Source organism: Gymnogyps californianus, chromosome 17 (assembly GCF_018139145.2).
Source record: "Gymnogyps californianus isolate 813 chromosome 17, ASM1813914v2, whole genome shotgun sequence".
In the NCBI taxonomy this organism is placed as follows: domain Eukaryota; kingdom Metazoa; phylum Chordata; class Aves; order Accipitriformes; family Cathartidae; genus Gymnogyps; species Gymnogyps californianus.
In genome coordinates this window covers 7,433,310-7,457,904 of record NC_059487.1, presented here as the reverse complement: position 1 = coordinate 7,457,904, position 24,595 = coordinate 7,433,310, and the positions used below count along the sequence as shown (strand labels likewise).

At 38.7% G+C, this 24,595-nt stretch overlaps 1 protein-coding gene across 1 annotated transcript in view; it reads left to right on the top strand.

Annotated features, from left to right (window-relative positions):
• Positions 1–411: 411 nt before the first annotated feature.
• The window catches only part of SULF2 (sulfatase 2), a 164,454-nt gene continuing 140,270 nt past the window's right edge, over positions 412–24,595 (top strand). The window contains exons 1-2 of the mRNA XM_050907570.1: positions 412–471; positions 14,713–14,801. The gene's annotated coding sequence lies outside the window, so the exon portion shown is untranslated. The remainder of the gene's footprint in view (positions 472–14,712; positions 14,802–24,595) is intronic.

The following is a 24,595-nucleotide window of genomic DNA, read 5'->3' as shown; positions in this document are numbered from 1 at the left end:
ATCCTGAGGTGAGTGGGGGAGGGGAGCCGGGTAACGGCCGCGGCCCCTGAGGGCGCGGACGGCAAAGGGCTCCTCGGAGGGGGGGGGGGCCTAAAGCTTTCACCCGGCTCCCCACCTCCTTGGCGGGGTGCTTGGGCGGGAGCCCCCTGGCAAGGGCGGCGGCAGCGCTTGGAGGAGGCGCCTCGCAACAGATGGTTAAAGCCGGCTCCTTGCCGCGGCCCGCATTGGCCGGCGGCGCGAGCCGGGCGGGAGGAAGGGCGGGAGGGAGCCGGCCCCGCGCGGGGAGGGCGACAGCAGCGGCCGGAGCTGCGCGGCCCCGCGGCGGGGAGCGGAGCGCAGCGCCCCCACCCCAGCTCGCTCGCTTCCCGCGCGGGTGCTGAGGCGACCTCCGCCCCGGGAAGCCGGTCGCCTCTCAGCCGCTGATCGCCGGCGGCTCCGGGCCACCTGTGAGTTTTCCTCCCGGCGGGTGCTGTAAGTAACGCCGCCTCCGTACGCAGCCAGGCTGGGGCCGCCGGGAGGGTTCTGGTTGTGGGGGCGGGAGGCCCGGAGGGCTCGCCTCCCCTGGCTGCTGCGTGCGCTTGGGGCGGGCAAGCCGGAGCTGCCGGCTTCTCCTCGGGTTTAACCCGTACAGTAGGGAAACAGGGAAGGTGTGTGTGTGGGGTCCTTCCCCGGGCGGGAGGCTGAATCAATGTCGGGGAGATTTTTATCACCTGTAAGTGAGGAAGCCCCCACTCCCAATCGCGCCCCCTACACCCCCACCCCCCCCACCCCCCCCCGCTTTCCAGCTTCGCCGGTGCAGAGTCGCTTGTGGTGGATAGTTACCGGGTTTTCGTCCTCGGTGCTCTGCGGAGGGGGAGGCGGTCAGGTGGGGAGCTGAGATGCGGGGGAAGTGACTGGCCCAAGGTCACGCAGTGAGGCAGTGGCTGAGCTGGAAAATAACATACGCTGTGCTAAAAACTTCTGGTCCCTAGTCCTGTGCTGGGCTGTTCACCAGCGCTGCAAGGCTGCAGGACTCTAGACATAGACGTGGTAGAGTTGTAGGTAGGTCTCTAGCTTTTTTTTTTTGTTGTTGTTGTTCTCCTTTAAAGCGTTTATATATGGATGCGAAACCGTGCAGAGGTGCAGTGTCCGTGTCATCTCCCTTGCTTTCTCCAACCTGCAAACGTGAATGAATGCATATATGCTTTTGCTTTTCTGTGACTAATGTTAAACAGATTAAAACCAGAAATTGTTCATGAAAATATGATGTTTTTTTCCTTCACTTTTGCCCTGGCAATAAGTAATGTCTTTGCTATTAACGATGAATGTCTCCTTATGCCATCAGACAGTAGTTGTGAAAAGCCCCTTAATTGGTTAGGTGTCAGCTTCATTCCAGAATTAATCTGCAGTGCAATAGCTTTTATGCTCAATGCGTGTGAGAGATGTAAAGCATGGTAAGCCATGCTTTAAGAACTTTTGCACTAGAGTATGATATGATTAAGAGTTCTCCAAAGGATGTAACTGGAGTAATTGTTTTACTGCTAGCTATGTGCATTACAATTGTCTCTCCTTCCCTCTCTCCTCTCCAAATATCACTTTAATGAGTTTACATAAAGATATTCTTCTGTAGTTTGTCCCCGCTAATGTTCAGTGTTTCTCTTTGAGTTTCTCATTACGTGGAAGTAAAACTGACACATGTAAGGATGTTGTTTTGATTAAACACATTGTGAGAGTCCTCCGAGTCAATCTTCTTCACAGAATTTGATTGATCCTTGCATTTCATAACATGTCCTGCAGCAGTGAAACTCAAAAGTTTAAGTGTGCTGCTCAAAAACTAAACTAACCCCCTTACATTCTTTCTCAACTTTACCTTGACTGTTCTGCTTGGTTTTGGGGGATGGGGAAATGCAATATGAGAGAGATTTAGGAAAACACTAAAAATATTACTGTAAATAGGACAGCTTTGTTTTTAATCTGTATTAGGGAGTTCAGGTGAACTCTGGACTCTCTTCAGCACAAATCGTGGAATTCAAGGCAAGGTTCCTGGCATGGTGGAGTTTTCCTACTATAGATGTTTTGTGATTTGAATGTGGAGGGTTTTGTACGTGTTTGTTTTAATCTCATTCAGAAAATATATTGTTATTCTCAAAGTATTTTATGGACTTACTTTTTTTTCCCTGGACTTTGCTGTTTGCAAAAAAACCTTTTTCTTGTCCTTGTGTTTTGGCTATATAACACTTTTTGGGTTTTTTTGCTGCTTTAGATTCCTTGCAAGGAGTCTTATTTCAGGTAATTTCTAGCTGAAAGTATAAAGCTAGCTGTACAGTATAGCTGCTGTATAAAACCATCTTGACTAGTTTGGTCTTTCAGTACCAGATCCTCCATCATTTCTTCTAAATGGATAGGAAAATGTCTGTAGTTTTTCCACCTAAGTAGCTAATATTATTTCATAAAGCAAAATCTTAAGTTGGAATAGATGATGCTTTGCTATGGCTCTGTATGTTTTCGTTTTAAGAAAGTCTATGTATTCCACTGTTGTGAGTTCCTTTCAAGCATTTCTGTTATGAGGATCCCGGGTGAGAAGAATTATGGCTACTCATCTACAAAAAACAAATTCAAATGGACTTGGTGATATCAAATTTGCAAATATAACTGATTTAGGTATACAAATGAGTAATACCCTCCTCTGTTGCGAATGAGAACGTGATGGAATAAAGCAAATACTTTTGCTGTGTAATAGCAGATGTGTATTTTTGAGATGCTAGATTTAATATCTAATATGTCAAAGAACTCTACAACTTGGAAAGGGTGTGAATTTATATTTTATCTTCCCTTCAGAAATGTTTTTAGAAGTAATTAATTTGAGTTCCAGACAGCTCTAACTTCTTGCTCTCTAGATAGCACAGAATGATTAAAATATTTTCCAAATAGTTGTACCCCCTCAGACAGACACAATATTTCTTTCTCCTTTTTCATCTCAACATCCTTTCCTCGGCCACCCGAAGATGTAGCCTCACTGTGAAGTTCAGAATAGAGTAAAAGTAAGATCAAGAACTGCTACAAACCTGTCAGAGAATTTTGGTTAAAAATGTTGGTGAGATCATACTTCTATGCAGAATGCTCCATGCCTTTGCCAATTTCCACAAAAAGTAGGTAAGACCTGCCTTTCAAATTGTCCCTTGCAGTATCCTTGACAGAACACATTGTCATTTTTACCAATATGCTGGGCCAATTTCTCAAGCTGGAGTGGACATTTTGGAGAATGAGATACAGGCCTGCATTTCCAGTATAAAAATGGATGTTCCAGTATGCTCATGTTTTTGAGAATATCTTGGGTTCATTCCAGTACAAGCCATGATTTAATTTGAAACCTGAAAAGCTGTAATGAGTGGGGTTTATTTTGATTGGTTTTTTGTTCTGCTTTGTTTCTCCCCCTTCCCATTAGTATTAGTCTCTTACAGACTTGGATTTTTGTTTAACTTTTGGAGATCATCTGAATTTCTCAATATAGTTTGTTGCTGGTTAACTGCCTCTCCTCTGCCTGTCCTCACCACCTCACCCAAATGGTGCATGGGGAGAAATTTTGGAATGATACTGCAAGTTTGACAAGGGAGGATTTCAACTAATTAACGATTGACCTCTGTAGGAGGATAAAAGATGTGTAACATTTCTGAATTCCATAAAAATATTACTTTGGACTTGTCTCAATACTAGATATAATTATGCCTTTCTGCAAATACAGATGCTGCAAGTGTAAAGGTCTTCAGCAAGAAGCAGCATCCAAAGAAGTGTTGCTTCTGAGGCAGTAAGAATGTCTCAGTAAACAGAAATTTTTATCTTCCCTCTTGTAAGGAGCTGTACTTGAGTTCCAGTGTTCTTGTAATATGTGAAATGTATGCTCGTATTGTGCAGCTGCTGTGGGATCCCTCAGGCATAGATTTATGTGATTTTTGCATGTTAGTGGTCTGTACAACAGTTAAATGCAAACTTCTATTTTCTCTATTAGCACAGTTGTGTATATACTTGGGTAAGGCTTTTCTTCTTTTCTTTCTTTTTTTTTTTTAAAGTGAATGCAGTAGTTCAACAGTTTAACCTAGACTCACCTCTGTGTTTGTGTGTGTCTATACATACGTATGTATGCATATGTAACAAATACAGGGGTGTGTATCTGTGTTCTTATTTTCCAAATCCTGGTGAGCAAAATTTCTACTTAAAGTGTTTGAAATAATGTCGTCTTTCTGCAGTTTGGCTGTGGTAGGAAATTTGTTTTGGTGCCTAGAATAGAATGACACTAAAGAAGATTAACTAGTGTGAAAGGTCCAATGACAGAACCTAGGAAACTGTTCAGGTGAAACTGTCTGTAAAGCTGAATGAGATTCATAAAGCAGGTATGACTTTATTTAATTTTACAACACCCTATTTTATGCTTGGAACCTTTATAACACAGATACAGTTCCTATATCAAATGTTTTTACTATCTATATATTTTTATATAATTATGTATTTTTAGCGTGCATATATTTTTATGCACAATGAACTGAAGTAACTAAATGATGATTTGATAATGAAGAAATATATACAATGGTCTTGTTATAGTAGTGATATTTTTTTCCCTGCTTTGAACAATGTGGAAGGTTTTTATGTAGTTAATATCTGCAGTGAGCTTATTCTAGATTTTAGTTTGTTATTTTATATTTCTGTCCATATTTTCTAGCATTGGTTCACCTTCCACAGTAAAATCAGGATAGCAGCTCACAGTTCAGTGAGTTTAAGCAGTTTGTGGTGAAATAAGTTTCGATGTTTAACCACTAGTACTATAGCCATATTTAATGGATTGTTGGAAGAGAGTGTCAAAATAAAATGTATCTATTAGGCTGCAGAGTTGTCTCTAATCTGCATATAGTATTCTAAAATGAAGGTAATAACTTTATGGTGATGGGGAAACAACTGTAAATATCAGTACCTCACAAGAAATAACGTAAATATTTGATGAAGTCTCATTGCTCCAGAAAGACATGTCCCATTTAGAAACAAGCAGCACCGTATTTCTAGTTCCTAAAAAGAAAGCAATTGAATTACCTGCCTTATTTGAAGATCTTAGACAGGCAGCAATCATTGTGAAAGGCTGAAATTGTTGATCCCTGAGGTAGGAAGTACTGTAAACAATGGTTCTGCTGTGATCTGACAGTTCTGACCATCTCTGTGACTGAGTCATTGACTATGACTACTCAGTTTAATAGATGGATTCAGTGTACTTGTGTTTTCTAGTAATATTTGGGAAAGGAAGATTGTGGATCTTAAAGATGCTGAAATATGTCAGAAGTTGATGTTATTTACAGTCTGGAAACTGAATAAGGAAAACTTCTTGTAGATTTTTGGTATCTGCAAGTCCTGATCAATTGACCTGTTACATAGATTTTCTTAGATCTGCTTATAGATTTAATATTTTTCTTCTGGATTCTGTCTTCTCTGTGGTTGAAGTGCTAACAATATGAAGTTCTTTATGCATCCGTCTTTGCAGTGTTATCCCTGCATGTTACCCCAGAGTTACTGCCGTTCAGTGGAGGGGAAGAACATAGGTCAAAAAGACAGAAGTGTGTTTTAGGGTGGGTTTTTTGTTGTTTTGTTTTTATAGCTTTAATATAAGAATCCTACACCAACACATTTTACTTCTGTGACTGTGAAAGGAGTAAGAGTATGCAGTCTTGGAAATTGCAGCTTGCTGCTAAGGAAGGTTGAAGTACTGAAACCATAAAGCTCAGCGCACACCTACAAACTAAAGTTCTGATCCTTCTCCCACACCAAGTACTTGGTAGGACTCTTAAAAAATGATGGATTTTAACATCAGCTGATCTTCACAAGGCTTTATCCTTCAGTTTCCTTTCTTTTCCACTGCTCCCTTTTTGTCTTAGTTAAAAGTAATAACAAGTTTATGTTGCATTGTTATAATAGTGTTAATTTGCAACTGGGCTGTGAAGTTATCTTACGCCAAGGGTAGTCATGAAATGTATGGATCTTCTCTTTTTAAATATAATGACAGGATCCTGTCATCTGAATTTATGGGTAGTGAACAAGTTAGTATTACATGTCCATATCTGTATTGTTCAGTAATTGTAAGAAAAGCCTTTGTGCTCTTCTAATAAGTCATATACCTGCAACGCCCAGTGACCTTGTAGAGGACTGCTGTAAGGAGTATGAATAGTTATCTCTATTTTTCTCTTAGTAGTGTTTAAATGGGCATTTCAATACATGGTTGTGTATAGTATCCTCTTTCTTCCCTTTTTATTTAATCTAGGGAATAAATCTCTTTAATCCTAAAATCACTTCTGACAAATCTAGTAACATCTAGTTTACATTACTGAACTTGATCCAGGAAATAATATTATTGTATTGGTGAAAAACTGCCTAATAGTTGGTACAAAAAAGTAAAACTTAAAAATGGATATACTTTGAAAACTTAGGGCTTTGTTCTTGCTCCAGCTTGTTTCTTTTGCCTGTTATCTTAGGGACCTGAGGAAATACCTCAAGTATTTGAGAAAGTTGGGAGTTCATGTATGTATGAAGCAAATTGAGAGCTTCTTAAGGTGCAGACTGTTTCTAGATTGTGCTGTGTCAGGAACATTATTCTTTCATTATGCTGGGATTTGAAATCCTTTTAATACTGTAGACTTCCAAATCTCACTGTGCCAGGCATGCGATAAGTGCCTTGAGCGTCAGTTGTTGGGAATACAAGTGTTTCTAGAGATTCATTACTTTGGGGGAGATAAAGGTCTCTCTCAGAGAAAGGTGCACGATAAGAAAAGACTAGTACAAAACTAGATGGATTACCTAATGGACTGTTTGCTTTCTTTGGCTCAGACCTCAGTTTAGGGTATTCTGAAGAAGCTGTTCAAGTTACTTTCTTGTGATATTGATGTATTTGAATTAAGAGATTTCACTGTGGTTTGTATGTATTACAAAAATTAAAGCTATACTGAGTCTACTTAGGTGAGCAAAACAGGGCTAAATCTAATAAAATTCTCTGCACTGTTATGATATTCAGTCAGCTTGGTCAGGTGTTCAAACAAGTTTGAGGCAAGTTCTGAATGGTTGTCACTGCTTAGTAATGCCTTGGTACCATTTCTCTGTGGTTTGTGTGTGTGTGTGTCTTTGGTGTTTGTTTCTCCCCCCCCCCCCCCCCCGCCTTTACTACACAGTGAGTCAAATTCATCACCAATTTTGCTATCCCTGTGGTCTTGCAACCAACATACAGCTTGTGCCTTTGGGTGGGGAAAGAACAAAAAGCCAGCTATGTTGCTGTCCTGGTTTTGGCTGGGGTAGAGTTAATTTTCTTCCTAGTAGCTGGTACAGTGCTGTGTTTTGGATTTAGTGTGAGAATAATGTTGATAACACACTGATGTTTTGGTTGTTGCTAAGTAGCGCTTATCCTAAGTCAAGGATTTTTCAGTTACCCATGCTCTGCCAGCAAGCAGGCGTACAAGGAGCTGGGAGGGAGCATAGCCGGGGCAGCTGACCCCAACTAGCCAAAGGGGTATTCCATACCATGGAACGTCATGCCCAGTATATAAACTGGGGGGAGTTGGCTGGGAGGGGTGGATCGCTGCTGGGGCATCGGTCAGTGGGTGGTAAGCAATTGCACTGTGCATCACTGTTTCCCCCCCCGCCTTTTTTTTTTGTTATATTCCTTTTCATTACTATTATTGTTGTTATATTTCATTATTACTATTGTTAGTATTATATTTTACTTTAGTTATTAAACTGTTCTTATCTCAACCCACGAGTTCTACCTTCTTTCCGGATTCTCCTCCCCATCCAACCGGGAGCGGGGCGGGGGGCACAGGGAGTGAGGGAGCAGCTGCGTGGTGCTTGGCTGCTGACTGGGGTTAAACCACGACAGTCACTGACTGTAATGTTTAGGATTATCAACTTGTTTTTTTAATAAAAATACTCTATGTGTATCTGTTACTAATCAGGTAAAGGGAAATAGCTGTTTTTGCTAAATGCCTAATGAGCATCCTTAAGTTACTAACTCCTGCTGTTGCAAATGAATTGCTTTGCAGTTCCCTTCCCCCACCCTTATTTTTAGGTACGTTCCACGCACAATTGGGTTTGTGTATTATTAATTCTGTTTAAAATAATTTACCTTTTAGTCTTCATCAAGTTTTATTTTCCCCTGTGTTCCAGTACCAGCAGCATTTGAAGGACTTTCTAAAGAATCTGTCTCTTTACGTCATCCTTTCTTTGTTAGAGGGCGCGTGTAGAAGACTTCAGTGGCTTAGAGAAAAATTATATGGTTCTGCTCTTAGAAAGCTTTTTTCATAGATAATATGTGCGGAGACAAATTACTTTACAAAATGTAATTCAGTTGTGAATGCAGAAGGGTGAAAAGGCATAGTTGCCACTGAAGACAGCACTGCAATGTGTCTTCTGCCATCTAATTCATTGGGTAAATCTTTGGATCTTGCTGTACATCTAGAAATATCATGATGCAATGGCTTCTGTGATCCACTTGGATTCTTTTCTGACTGCTCCAAATCCTAGCATGCTGATAAAAGTGGAGGCAGCTGTAAGAGTGTAGATAAGCGAGTTCCAATTAGTGCCTCTAAATCTCTATCAAATGATCTGTCTTTAGTCACACTTGTCTGGTAGTCTAACTACAGAATCAAAGCAATCTTTAAAAATTTTATTGAATTTTCTTGCATGTGATATTTGCATGGGTTATCTTCTTGGTGCTGTCTGCTGGAGAAGACTTGCAACCAGTAGAACTTAGCTATGATACAAGACTGTGTAGGTTCTGTAGCTGTTCACAGTGTGATATTAATGGTGTTAAATTAGCAACATCAGCGATATTAACTAATTTCCTCATTCAGACTGTGACATTTGTTTGGTAAAAGGATCATTAAACATATGCAAACATCCTATGTGTAGTAAAAGGTCTTTGGGCCCTGACAAATGATAAATGAGAAAATTACAGGTTGTAGGAAAATGTAAATATCATTCTTTGGAAATCTGTCCTCTGGCAAGACAAAAATGTTCCCCTCTAAGCATATTCTTTTCACATCCATAAAGAATGCTGGATACTGTTTTACATACCTAACGTGTATCTTGATGTCTCTTCGTTTCTTTCAGGCACTGCTGTTGAATTGGAATTTGTCCTGGTTTTGTTAAGCAAGTACTGTAGCAGTGCACTGTAGAAAAGCACTGTAGCCTCAATTAACCCCTATAATCTTCTGGATAACTTTGAGTCTGTCTTATGTTTTTCTTATTAACAGCTTTAGTTCACTTTTTTTAATCAGCTGTTATGCAAGAGATTAAAGTAGGGACTCACATATTAAGTCCCTTTCTATCAGATGACTACATGTAATACAAACTTGCATGTTAACTGATGAATGCATGTACTGTGGCTTTCTGGAAAGGCTTAATCTAATTTCAGATGATCCTTGTGACTTTCTTACTCTTCCTGTCTGTAGTGGTATACGGATTTGTAGTGTCAGGTTAGAGTACTAACATTGCCAGCTTCAGAACATAAAAGCTTCAACAATATGATGTATTTGCAGTAGCTTATTACCTAGTGCAATTCATGAGTAAATTTTCTAGCTTCTGCACCAGTGTTCTAAAGTGTGACTGAGTACTATACTTCAGCTACTGCTGTTTATCTCATTAAACCTATGGCTGAAGTTGCTGTGCTATCAAACAATAAAACTAAATTGTGAGTTCATCCTGCTTTTATCTTGTAATATCGCTGCAGTTTAAAAGGAACCAGACAGACTCGATAGTTATTTTCAAAATGACAAAAATAATTTTCAGACACTTTAAAGCTTTTTGCCAATCTTTGCAAGAATGGGGATGTTACAAGCAATTAAAATAACAGTTATATTAAATTTTAAAAACTTAAAAATGGCTGAAAGATTTAACTTTTGATTAGCTAGCAACAATATCTTTCTTCCCTTCCTCTGGAAGCTAGATTTGCAAATAGCAACCCTATAGGATTATTAGAGACCTATTAAAAGAAAAAAGGCAAAACCAAAACACAACGCAAAACCAGAATTCAATTTTTTTTCAAAATTGGACTGATCAATTCCATTGACTAGAATGTCTGATACCTCTGTTCTTGAATGTGGATTCTTGCTAATTTTTCTAGGATATGATTCCCAAGCTATTAAGGCATGTAATTTGATGTATGCTAAGATAACTGATAGCCAAGCACAATCCGATACGTTCATGGTTATTTGGATGCATCTGAGATGTACCACTGTGTACCAAACTCTGTAAGTCTGATTCAGAAACAAGTGTTTTAAGCAAGAAAATGTTCTCCAGCACAGCAGAATCTTCAAAAAAGTAAAGACTTTGATTTTTTTTTAAACAAACACTTGCTGAACTGTGGAAAGGGAGAAGAGGGAATGGGAATAGAGCCTGAATTTGGCAAGTTTTGTGCAGGAAAGTATCATATGTGCCCCATGATATTCTGGTACCAAGAGGTAGACAGAGCACCTTGGCACCAGTAATGCTTAAAAGCTGAACCTGAAATGAAACACTTCCCTCATTTAAGTCTTTGGCTATATTTCTAGAGATTGAGGATCTGGTTTTCATCCGATACTGTTGGGAGCTGTCAAATATCAGCATTTTTTGCTCTTAAGGATCTATCCTGAAAACATAACACAGGAACTCCCTAGGAGGAATCTAGAGGAAAGGAGTAAAATGATCTGTGATTTAAATAATTATTACCCCAATAAGGGAAGACTGAATTAGTCTCCTGGAATTAGACGATAAGCCAAACAGAATTCCTTCTTTCTTCAGGACCTAAGACTTTGAGAAAGCCTGTGATGTCTCTTCTGTCCTCTTACAAGATAGTGTGCGGTGTGACTTGTTTCTAGTGATCTTGAGCGGGGAGTCTTTAATAAGCTTACAGTATGTCATAGCTTGCAGTATGAACATGCACTATGTGTTTGTATTTGTGGCGTGAACTTGGTCTTCTACCACACTGCATTTCAAAGAGCAGGAGTAGAGTACCCAGTAAAGTTGTGAAACCTTGTGAGAAGTTTAACAGGTTGGACAGACATCAGAGAGGGAGAAGAGCTCTGTATAGCTCCTTTCTCCCACGGAGCAAAGGCGTAGGCTGGCTGAACTCCAGTGATCCCTTCTTTTTTGAATCAGCCCTCTGTGATCAGGTTGTACTTGATTGGATTGCTGAGGTGTAAATACATAATGCTTCCCATGTTGTTATTTAGAGGGTGTAGTTACTTATTAGAACCCCATACCCCTCCACTAGTGTTTAGCAGAGTTGTAGTAGTGAATGTTAAGTTTGAAAAGACATAAATTCCGAGACTTTCTCCATTTATCAGTTACCTGCTTAATCAAACTTCTGTACAGAATTCTCTGAATAAGTATTCTTTTGAGTCTTTTGATATATTTTAAGTATTTCTGCTCTATGTGTTAATGGAACTCCTTCAATTATGAAAGACTTATTTTAGGTTTGTTACCAAATTCAGTTATCCCTGATTTCTCAATCTTAGAGTGTCACTACTAGGATAAGTATGTGGATTCTGTCTGACTGTATCTCTGATTGCATGTTCCTGATATAGAATGGAGACAATGCAGCTATGGTGGCAGAGATGGGTATGACAGAACCACATGAGATTAGATTCAACTTCTTGATTTTATAGCACTTGCTTATTTTCAGGCTGCTAATAATATCAAGAAAAGTCAGTTTAAAACTAGCTGAGGCCAAAAGCAGCATAGTGATAGTAGTAGTAAGAACCTAAAAGTGATATTTGTGGGTAATTTGGTGAGCAGGAGCATTGTGGTGTCTTAAATATTAATTGTAAGGATGTCTTACAAAAGAGGCACTAGTACCATTCCTACTTTTCAGCACATATAAATATTCATCTTTATGCAGGATTTTAAGTTTTCTTCTTCTAATTTTCCCTGGTATGATATTAAGGAAAGAGAAACGTGTGTGTGTGTGTAGAGGATATCTGCTACAACCTAGAAAGAGAATAGTTGAAAGACAGATTTCCTGTCTCGGATAAAAAATAAACTCTTTGCAGTACTTACTTCTACTTGACTTTTTCTGTGTATATATATAAAATCTGTAAGCGGAAAACTTTCTACTATCAATTGCACTGCAAGGTAAGAGTATTTTTTTATTCTTGTCTGAATCAATATTAAATCAGCTTGCCAGCCAGTAAAGTTTTAATGCTCAATACCTTTTCCTCATGCTAGAATTATAAGTGTTTCTTTCATCATCTGTGTGCTGAATTTTGCCGTTCTCTTTGATCTCAGGGCAAAGGCTTAGGTACCAACATTATCATGTCGATATCTTTACTTTCATTAGTCTTCCACACATGCATTCATTGCATCTACAATGATGAGACAGCAATTGGAGCATTCAAGATGCTTATTGGGAGCTACTGATGCTTAGAAACCTAATGCCTGCCTCATAGGGCCCAGTCTTAAAATCCAGTGGGAGTTTTGTCTGCATGTGGAGCCTTAAGCAATCTTCCTGTGACAGGACTACTGAGTGAGTTGTGAAAAGGCAAAAGGGATATCTAATTTGTTAGAACAAAAATCTACTGCAGTGGCTAGCTGGGATTTTCTATCATTTTGCCACAGTCATTCTAGAGTTAGTTGTTTCTTTCAGCTGTGTACTGTGTCCTCTTTGGCTTTTGCTTTTGCTTTCTCTTCCCCCCCTCCCCCCCCCCCCCAGCTCTAGATTGAAAGTAGATTATATGAAAGGATACAAAATGACAGTTTCTGCTTTGTGTCTGTGATCCTTCTTAAGTTATGGTATGTATTTATTTATTCAAATCTTTTGAGGTATGCTTAACAAATAACTACCCTGAAAGTGTTTAACAATTCACTAGCCATGCCAGAATTTTTTTCATATAAATACAATATTATTGGGGAGTTCCAGAATTTATGGGGCTTTTTACATATAAAGTTCATTAAAAAAACAAACAAAAAAAACCAAAACCAAAAACCAACCTAAAAAAAAACCCCACCCCCCAAAACAAAACAAAAAAACAACTAAACACTTCTTGACAGAGATTTTTGTCCCTTCCAGTAAGTAGCTGAAATAGACACAGTCAGTAAAACATACGAAACAGTTTAAAAACAGGATATAACATAGCAAGCAATAAGCTGGGTTTTTTAAGTTTATGGGGAGTGATGTATCATCAACATAAGGAAATATGCTGTTATGCTTACTGAGCTTAACTGTTCATGAATTTACAACCTAGAAGACTTGGAACAACTGGCACTAGACAAGATAAATAGCAAGAAGGGGTAGATAAATATTTAAGATTTAATATTACTAAATAATTTAATATTTGTCATTGTCCAAAACCTGTTCAAACATTTGTTGATCAACCTTCACTGCAACCCAATAAGCATTCCTAAGCCACATTTAACACATGATGATTCTTAAGCCAGAGAATCTAAACTAAAAAATTTTAAAATGTGGGTAGAGTTTCTGTTCCTTTTGTGACTGGCTGTAGATCTAGGATACTGAATGCTGCTGTATTCAGTGTAGGCACAAACATGCATGAGACTTTCCAGAAATGGAACCTCAGCCACCCATACCCTGGCTTGGATGATCTGGTTCTTAGGGTTAGGGTGCTTTCAATTCTTGACTAAAGGAAACCATAAATGTTTTGATTGTCCTTGGATGTTAGTGTCAGTCTTTGTCTACATTCTTTGAAAAGCAGACCACATTTAGGAATTCTAGAAGCTGTGGATTATTGTGTTCCTCAAAGCAAAAAGGAGTGAACAGTAGTTGAGCCAGTAATGTGCCATTATGGTAAAAACAGCTAATGTTATCTTGGGCTGCATTAGGAGGAGTGTTGCCAGTGGGTCAAAGGATCTGATCCTTCCCCTCTACTCAGCACTAGTAAGGCTGCACCTGGAGTACTGCCTCCATTTCTGTGCTTACCAGTACAAGAGAGATGGACCAACTGGAGAGAATGGCCACTAAGATGTTGAAGGCTGAGAGAGCTGGGACTGTTCAGCTTACAGAAGACAAGGCTGTGGGGGGATCTCTTCAGTTTAGATAAATACCTGAAGGGGGGGTATAAAGAAGACAGAGCCAGGCTCTCCTCAGTGGTGTTCAGTGACAGATGAAGCAATGGGCACAGACTGAAACACAGGAGGTGTTGTCTGAGCATAAGGAAACACTTCTTTACTGTGAGGGTGACTGAGCACTGAACCAGGCTGCCCAGAGAGGTTGTGGAGTTTCCATCCTTGGAGATATTCAAAAGCTACCTGGACATGGTCCTGGGAAACCGGCTTGGGGTGGCCCTGCTTGAGCAGGGGGGTTGGACCAGATGACCTCCAGAGGTCCCTCCCAACCTCAGGCATTCTGTGACAAACTGCAGACTACTTCCGGTTCTGTTGCTGGTCACTCTGCTGAGTTTGACTACCTCCATCATGTTATTTCTTTTGTGTTACAGAGGTGTTTATGTATTTGAATTTTGCTTAGAAGTTACTGCAACAGCCAGTCACTTAACTTGTAGAATTGGACTCTTGAAAACACCGAATTAGTAAAGTTGCTGTACAAAGGACAAAGCATGGACTTTGCAGAATGGGGAAGGGAGAGCTTCCAGAAGAGTTCTGGGAGGGTGCCTTTAGATGGTGTATAAAAGAAAACTGGATCAGACCTTAGAAGTCTTAGGTGACTTGCTAAAGGACCATGAAAATGATGCTCTCTTCTGAATATTCTTTGTCTTTTTATTTTAGGTTACTGCTTACCTGGCAGATGTTCCCAGACTGAGAATGGCATGGCGTGGAGGACACTGCAGTAAAAGTGTTTAATCACCATTTCTTTGGTATGTTTTCACTCTTCATAACTAAATGCATTGCATTTATAACTCATGAGTTATTGCAGATGTATCTGCGAAATAATGACAGGATGCAAGAATATGGGGCTGACTGCATTAAAGGCCATTATAATCACAATGCAAAAAAAACCCCAAACAACTGTTGCATTTCTGTCACTTGATGGCTTATTTAAAATAATTTTGAAGAGGCAATGTCTGAAGCTCTTGCATTCATTGGATAATTATGTTTAGATGTTACGATAAGTAATGCAGTGCTATAAATCCAGTGCTCTACCATTGAAAGCATTTTGACTCATGAGTTTACCTGTAGGAAAACTTCCTGGTTCTTCTCAAGGCATTAAAACTTGCATTTCTGCTGTGGTTCTGAGGAACTATAGGGGGACCGAGTTCCAGGTAACTTCTGAAACTCTCATACCCATTGCACTAATTCAAAAATATGTGCATTGTTAATGAGGAAGTATGCATACATCATGCATCTCAGGAAGAGTGCAGCTGTGGAGATTGTCTTAAAATCAGTCATCTTTCAGTGTGGTCTAGTCTTTTAGAGACTAAAATATCTGCTTCTTAGTGCTAATAAAATAAATTCTTCAATGCAGAAAACCCTAAGCCCCTTAATTAACAGGAAAACTTAATGTATGCTTAAAGGCTCTGGTGAGTTTCAGCCCGCTGCTTTTACAGATGCAGAATTGTTGTCAGAAAGACTCCAGTTCAGCTAGGTACAAATTTTACACCATAAAAGATTCTAACTTACATAGGATGAAAGGGAGCTTAAATACACAGGCACCTGAAGGATAAGTATGGGTACCCTCTTCGCAAGGAGTTCTTTGATTCTGTTTTCAGTCAAATATCAGGTAGTTCAGCATTGTTCCAAAAACTTTCCAAAAACCCCTTGCCACAGGTGAAGCCAACACTACCAAAGGCAAAGAAAGTGAATATCTCCAGATTGTGTTTGGTGAAGTTTATTTCTTTGCAAGAATCCAGCATAATGCCAGTTTTCTCAGTTTCATCCATGAGCAGAGGGTAATATTTACGCTTGGACAGTCAGCTGTCCAATTTGCAGACAAGATGACCTCTGCCCATCAAGTATCAACATGAATTCCATTAGGAATTGGGACCCAACTTCTAGAGTTCTAGGGTAGGCTTTCCTTGCCTAAAGTCTTCACTTCTACTGTGCTGTAAGGCAGTCATTTCTGAGGACTGACTGTTTTAAGCCTCATGCTGAACAGCAAGGCTTTTTCCTACTCTTCCTGTCACTGATGCTTTTACTTGGATTTGTTAGGGTGGGTTCAGAGCCAGCAGGAGAACTTGACTGAATTAAGAATGACAAGTGTCTGATTCTTGGATTTTCTATTATTCAGATACTTCTAAAATAACTACCTCTAGGCCAGATGCTTGACTATTTCTACTCCCCTGCCATTCCTAGTTTGCTTTAAGGCAAGAAATGAGGAGTTCCCTTGCATAGAAAAATCTCCAGCGTAGATCTAATGCAACATCCCCATGTTAGATCTACTGCCTCAAACCCTGTTTCCTGATTTGCCACAGATGCATTGGAGTATCTTGGGGAAGGGAAGAAAATACTGTGTGTTTTGGTGATGCTGTCTGCTAAAAAGTTCATGCTGTCTGCTTAATGGGAAGGAGGATATTGACACTATTTTCAATTGTAACGTGTCCCCCTGCTATTTTTTGTGTGCTCCCCTCTGCCCCCACTTTTGCTTGGATACTCCTGGGAATCTAGCCTTGGATACTCAGATACTCTTACCCATCTAGCCTGTGGATCACGAGAGATACAGCTGCTCTGCATAATGCAGTACAACCAAGCTAGCTCCAAATGAGATTCCTTGAGTACTGGAAGCAGTGTACCTATGTTAGTGACCTGAGCAGAGCTCTGCATTTACCTTGTTTGGCAGACCTTGGTGCTAATGTGGTTAAATTACTTCAAGCTAGTTTGGGTATATCTGAAGTGACCTATGGTCTGCGGAGACAGGTAGTCTGGATTTTGCAGATTCTCCGCACACTTGGAATTAGCTCTTATACAGCAGATTAATGTGTTTTTGTACATTTAATAAATACATTTGGATACCTCTGTTTAAATTTTTGAGAGGAGCTGAAATATCAGTGAAGTTGTATTGATTTCACTGGAAGCAGAGCGCTCTACAAATTGGACCAATTAGGTGTCCAAATGGAATTTCAGAATTAAGCCACCTTCAAATTAGTATCGTTTTTGTTTTCTTCTCTCAAACCTACTGGTCCACCAGAGTAATCTCTTTTTTTTTTTTTTTATAATGTCTGTGAAGACTTTTGAAGATAACCAAATAAACAATATAATGTCTGTAGTGTTCTGAAAAAATAAAACACTGTGAGGCTACTGACTTGAAACTGATTTATTTTTAAATTTGTTTTCAGATAACTAAAGATAAAATAGATCTTTTCTGCCACTGTAACAGAACAAAACAATTTTTTTGGGGTGTATAATGCAGTGTTGCAGTTGTTAACTGTTGACCCTGCCTTTACAGTACAGGAATATTTGGAACTATAAGCAGTCAAGCAGAAGCCGAGCTGAAGCAACAACTCTGATGAATGACATCTGAAAGCAGAAAGAATGGTTTTTAATAACTTAAGGCATTGCCTGTAGAAAGGGAAAACAAAGGATTTGCAGTCTATTCATAACCTTAATTTCTGAAAGGAGTGTGTGCATGTGCGCGTGTGGGTGTCTGCATTACAGGTTTAAAGTTATTTAGAGAACCCAGAGAGAAAAGATGGTGAAGCTGAAACTTCCAAGGCTTCCAATGTTTTCAGTGACTACTGTGGTGGATAAGCTAGGTTACTCCCTTGCTTTAATTGCATGCGTGAAGAAATTTAATGGAAACTGTGCCTATGTGGCAAGGAAACTTTGTATCAAAAGCAGAGAAATTATTAACACTAAATTTGAGCTCTTGATTTACATATTAGCATATGCTAAGGTGCTCCATCCTTCATCAGCTGACATGTAGTTAGATGCTATTCTGCATTACTAAATGACGCAATATAAGCAGCCCTGTAGGGCAAGATTGTTGGTGCTGAGCACCTGACATCCATGCTATGTGTTTTGTGGTCTTTTTCTTTATACCAGTTCTAGTCTGGTCCTTTCAGCTGAACTTGAATTAACATTTGTAGTAGGTTTTAAATGGGCCTCTAAGGTACATCTTCCAGCTTGCTTTCATCCAAGAATTGTCCTGTTTGTGTGCTTTGAGGCGGCTCCGTGGCATAAGCCAAAGCACAGTAAGTCGGGGCAGCTGGGGAGTTTGTTGTGCGTGACAGATATATATTCAACTGAGTTATTGAAGAATTTCCACTGAAATAAATCACGTTTTTCATAGAAGTTATTTTGCACTGAAAGCATTCCGGAATAGGTTTTGTTTTCTAAAGAAGCAGTGAAATCAAACCAGAAATACTCACTTATAGAAGAATGTGACTTTTAAAAGTGAATGCAGTCAAGTAACGATGTCATCAATGATGTGAGCGAAACCATTTCAGAAATGTTGCATTAAAAATTAGTTATGCTGCCAATATGGAGATAGTCTGTTTTAATTTCTTTAGCAGCTTTGAGATGGCAATAGCTGCTCAAATGTTGAAAGAAAGAATAGCAGAATAACTTTCTTCCCCTTACTCTGGTGGTGAGGGGCCTTTTCTGCACACATGGTGACATGGTTTAAGTAACAAGAATGCTCAAATGCCCTGGAAAATGCGACCTATGAGGAAAGACTAAAACCTGGTGTTTAGTCTAGGAAGGACAAGACTAAGGGTAGACATGGGTTTTCAGATGCATCAAATATTATTGTGAAGAGGAAGGGAATAATCTTTTCCTCATTCATTGGAAACAGGACAAGAAATAATGGCCTTAAGTTTCACTAGAGATTAAGGCTAGATAGTTAGAAGAGCTTCTTATTTGCAAATATGGAATAGATTTTTGAAAGAGGTTTGAAACCTCTGGAGGCTTAAAGAATAGGTAACAACCAGGGGCCAGAATGGCTCAGTGTAGCTGGGTATGCCTGGGACGGGTAGATGGATTGGACAATTTCTTCAGGAAACCCCTCTAGATCTATTCAATGATGGGTAATAAAACAGTCTGTCTTCTGTGAACAGTGATCCATGCTTTTAATTCTTGGTGTGCAGTGTGCAATAGGAACAGGGTGTGACTAAAATCTTGAAGAAAGGCAAACTACAGTCAGGGCTCAATCTAGTGAACTAAGAAGCAGATTCCTTTTTCTACATCTGACAGATTCCAAACTGTTGGAAAGTGATGTTGATTTAAAACAAACCTAAACCAAGGTCCAAATTTTCCAGCGTGCTGATTGTCCTTACAGAAATGTTTGTCAGCCATATAAATTTAAGTATCTTGTTGACACTGGTGTCTAGCACATACACCACAAATCCTAAGGAACGCAGAAACTATGTGGTGTAGTATTAAGTGAATTTCTAGTTATGCTTTTGAATTAAAAAAAACAACAAAACCCAGACCTGAAATAAAATTTGAAAGCTTTATAGGAAAAGACAGTTAAATGGCTTTCAAACGTCTGGTCTCTTTTAAAATATATTCCAGAAGCTGAATTTAAAAAATCCACTCTGTGGATTTGTCTTGGTGACTCAGTTCATTTGACTATTGATCACACTTTTATTTTGATTTTTTTTCTTTTGCTGATGAGATAGTCTCAGTTAGAATTAGCTAAACCAATTTGCAGATCACGATTTAAAAACACTGAACCACAATATGCCATTTTCTGTACTCTTGATTTCATCTACTCCCTGTCCCTTCCTTATACACTAGGAGAAAATGATCTGTCTAGTTTTGATTTATTTTGCACAACACAAACTAAGCTTGTTAAGTCCAAGTCAATTATAATGAAATGTTTGAGCATATGTCAGCTTCCCAGAAAATTGTATTGTGTAATCCAGCACTTCACTATTCTGACAAGCTGAAGAAATGTTTCCAGTCGAGGAATCAATCAGAAGAAATGAATCATCATCTGTGGGGAGAGGAGGGGGAAAAAAAAGGCAAAAATATTGTCCTCTATGAATTAGACTTAATTTACTTTTGAGTGAACTTAGGCTACCTCTAGAAAGGTTATAACCTACAATAGCCCATGACACTGCAAAACAGCGTTCAAGTTGTTTGTTGTATTCACCTTCTGTATTTGGCTGACACAGAGGGAAAGATCAGCAGCTGAGGAAGTAACTTCCTCTGAACCTTTGATCCCAGATGCTGTTGCTGCTCTTACAGTAGCCTTAGGAAGAGTAACTCTCAGACTTCTCTTGCTTAAGTGTATCTTTAGTGTTGCATTATGTTCTGAAGGAAATAGTCCAAGTTTACTTGTTCCATTATATTATCTCTTGTTGAAGAAAAAGATGTTGAATTTGTTCTATATTATCCTCTTTCCTCTGTAAGTGTGTGTTCTGTAGAAACCACTGATAGAAAAATTATTACACTTTAAGGGGAAACCTCTGAAGATGATGTCAGCTGTTCTTTGTGGTAGGAGCCTTAAATAGAGTTCCAAGGTGAAACTATTTACTGCAGATGGGAACTTGTCATTTTATTTCTAAAGTAGGATTTGATCACTAGATTACAATAATCCTATTCTTGGCACATAAATTGTGGAAAACATAAGGCTGAGATCAAAATCACTTTCAATACAATGTAAATTCTTCTGATATGTTAAAGTTTAGACTTCTACATGAGTAACTTCATTTGCCTTTGCTTCTTTAGAATAACTTGTGTGACAACGTCTAAGTAGTTGGTCTCTTTAAATGATAGGAAAAGAAGAGAGGTAGCTAGGAAAGTGGCTACTGTGGCATGCTGTGTTCGTATTTACGCAGTTGGGGACGGGGGAACATCATCCATTTCTGCCTTACTAAACAGGGCAATGATGTTGCATAATTGTCAAGACTTTCTATTTTGGGGTGGTTTTATAAGCAATACTATCATGCATATACTGAAGGTGGTGATAACATAATTTGAACAAGAGAGTACCTCAGTTTGTTTCAACATAAATTGGAAAATAACTTGTCATATATTTTACTGGTCTACTTTAAAAATATCTGTTTAGGAATCTCAAAAGTAAAAATAGTACTAGGGACACTGAAGATAAATAACACTCTGGTCTAATCCAGTATTCTCTTTCTCACAGCAAGGCAATCACAAAGATCTGTCAAGCCCAGTGTTTTATCTCTGGTTGCAGCCGATAATAGGCACTTAAGTGTGTAAGAAGAACACAAATGTAGAGAGGTATGCTATCGAGAAGTCCCTCTGGCTCAGCAAGTTTTACAAGTTGTACTGTGCCTACACTGTTGCAATTAATAATCCTTGACGGATTTTCTTTGCCTATAAATGTATCTTTTCACTAAATTGAACCTGGTTTACTGTTTTAACACTTTTTGAGCATTTGTGTTTAGGTTGTGCTTTTCACAAAGACTCCTGAAGCTTTCTTCTGGGTGGTAATTTGTAGTTCTGAGCCTTTCATTGAGTATGGATCAGTAAGGTGATAAGAAGAGAGGGAACTAACTTCAAGATAGTTGAGTAACCGAGTTTGTTGATAGTTGAGTAACTAAGATTGTTCAGAAAACAAAAAGATAGCAGCTGAAAAAGAGGAAATTCTTTGTTAGTCAGAAAAATGGCAGGTTGAAAGATAACGTTTCAGATGAAGGAAGAATCTTAAAGATTCTGTGTGACTTAGTTTTTAAAAAAAAAAAAAAGACTTGTTAGTTTAATACTATATTCCAAGTCCGATGTAAACTTTGTATTCAGAAGAAGCAGCAATTAAAATTGCTTATCTAATGACCTACAAATGTGTTTGGTATATTGTGAAGATGATTTTGTTCAAGCTGGAATAAGGTAAGGATTCTTTGACTCTTAGTAGGCAAAGAACTGAAGCAGTTAATAAACTCATTTCCCAGAAAGCCTTTTTGTAAACTTTAGTTTTACAGGTTGTTTTACTACTGTATTATAAAAAGGTGGCTCAGAACAAAATATAATTTAGTTGGCTGTAGATTTTAGATATTATTGAACATTCCACATCCTCTGTTGGAGGAGGGGGAAAAACAAACTGCAAACAATGACACTAAAGCATATGGTGTGGAAACCCTATTGCATGGGGTGATGATTTGGTTAGTGGAACTTCGGATGTCTAAATGCTATTACATTTCACATCATCTGCTCTAGACACCCTGTGCTGGAGAAATTGTATATTCACGTGGTCATGAAGATAGAATGGATAGTGCTACAGAACTTAGTTAGTTAAACACTGATTTTATTGATTTTTATTTATTTACTTATTTTTAATTAGGATCTTGATGCGAGTTTCAGCAAGAGGACTCCTGAGCCACATTTCTGTAGCTCTGCAAGAAGTGGAGAAGGAAAATGTTAGGTTTACAAGCTCCCAATGCACGTGCTATATGTTCTGGGAAAGCTTCATGCTTATAATAAGCTTTAAAAAAATTTACTGTAGAGAATTAAAAAAAAAAAAAATCTTGACGTTCTTGCTTTGGTTTTATTGTTTGTTCCATCTCATCCCATTGCAAGACCTTAAGATCAACCAGCTTTTAAAAAAAAAAAAGTAAATCAACACATTTGGTTTGAAATCCATTATACTCAAAGTGCAAAACCAGATAGTGTTATTTTGCTTTTGTTCTTTGAGTTGTTTAGATACAAATTTCTGAGCTTTTCTATGGTTGTGCAAGACAGAATTAAGTGATTCAGAGATCAGTTTTTTAAATCTTGGTTAATTTCTAGCAGGTGGAGCTTTAAGGAAACCACCAAACAGCAATGCAGTCTACATTTGTAATGATATGCAAACCTCTCTGACACTAAGTATGGCTGCTGTCCAATACTGTACTATTGCTTGACAGCTTTATTTTTTTGAGCAGTGTTTTGTTAATATATTAGCTGCGCAGACATTTTGTTGTGCAAAACATGATCTCACATCCATATGCAGGCAGGTTTTTTCTCTAGCAAATTGCACCTTTTGCTTTTTGCCTTCCAGTGTATACATCTTAGTGTTCTATTCATGGCCATACAAAGCTTTAAATAGAACTTGCTGTTTGTGTGTCTCATGAATCATGCATTCATCAGCATGTGAGCTACATTATTAATCTTTAATCTGAGGATTCAAGTGTTGTCACTGAAAACATGCATCTTAGCCTATTTTAATATTACCAAGACAGGAAAAAAACCAAAATAATTCATTACACTTGTTTTTCTTATGAATGGTTTAGATGAAAATCAAATTGCTCTGTTTATACTTATAAAAGCTTATATACTGGGACACAGGTGGAAAAATAATATTTAAGGAGAGAGATGGGGTACACAGTTGCTTGATTTAATATTGTTCTGCCTGTAAGAACCACCTGCCATTAGTTAAATCTCATGCACTCAGACCATGAAGAGCCCCTTTTGTTTCTCTAGGTGTATTGTAAGCAATGCCAACTGTAGAAGGAGGAAAATTTGTTTAGAGTTTGGGAAGCTTCAGCAGAACGTGTTAAGGTGTACTGAACTGTAATAGCGTCCCTTGAATTTAATGTGATTTTTGTTGAGAGCAAAGATATAGGAAAAGAAATGCCAAAATCTACAAAATGTCTACAAAACTTCCAAAAATTGTCCAGACCCTTTCTAACTCTGATCTTCAGTTTAGTTTACACATCTGAGACAATGAGGTAAAGAAATAGAGATTAGTTTGTTTCATTATGAAGTTATGCGTGGCTACTTGGACTTTTTGTAAGCTGGATCTCGGTTCAGCTTGATTCTGATTCAGTTTAACTTTGTTTCAATTTCCTCCTTTTTCTCAATGTTTACAAGGTAGGCTTTTTTTTTTAAAGCTATTATGTGGCCTAAGAAGCCCTATTTATGGCCAGTGGGGATTATATAGGAAGAAAATAAGTTCAAATTCAACAGCAGTAACATAGCCAAATTTTGCATGATGCTAAGCTCCTTCTGTGAGTTGTTGCAACTAATTGTAGTAAGAATTACTTGAGATACCTTGTTAGTTTTCAGGCAGATGTTTGTATTCTGCAGACTGATAATTTAGTGAAATTTAATAATGATAATTTAGGAATTCAGTGAAAAATAAATACCAAGAATCAAGTGGACGCTTGATCATTCCAGAATGCAAATGCTAGAGAATGGTAATGCTAGTATAGTGAATATGGAATAGAGAAGATATCGTAGACCCCAATGGTGTAGTCGCTATAATCAGACTACTGGAGTGGCAATTTTAAGATTCTTAAACACATGCTATTGCAAAACAGAATAACTTTTGGAGGTAAAACTAGAGATGTTTTAAAATCATCTTTGCAAGAAGTTAAAGGGAGAGAGGGGTGAAAGAACTTGCACAAAAAGCAAAGTTTGAAGCTTTTGGTCTTTTCTGCTGTCAGTACTGTTCTCAGTGCACACCATTGCTGTCTGCTGATCCCATTTCAGGACTTCAGATTCTGACTTACAGTGCCTGCCAACTGCTAAGACTATAGTCTGACTTCAAGGACTTGTAACATTAGAGATCGATATGTTTGTGTAAGTTAAGTGTTTGAGGTGTGTGCTTGTGTGGGATTCTTATGTAGGGGGAGCCATTGGGAGATTTCCAGGTGTGTGGGGGGAAAATATCTTGTTGGTGTGGGAAAGATGTTACTTGGGATATTCAGCTGAAAGGGAGCTGGGAGAATGTCCCCAGCTAAAGTAGAAAATGTAGCTGCTGTAAATGGAAATGGCTGTTCAGAGAGCTGGAAGGAGATAGAAGGACTGGACCACCAAATATGTTTGT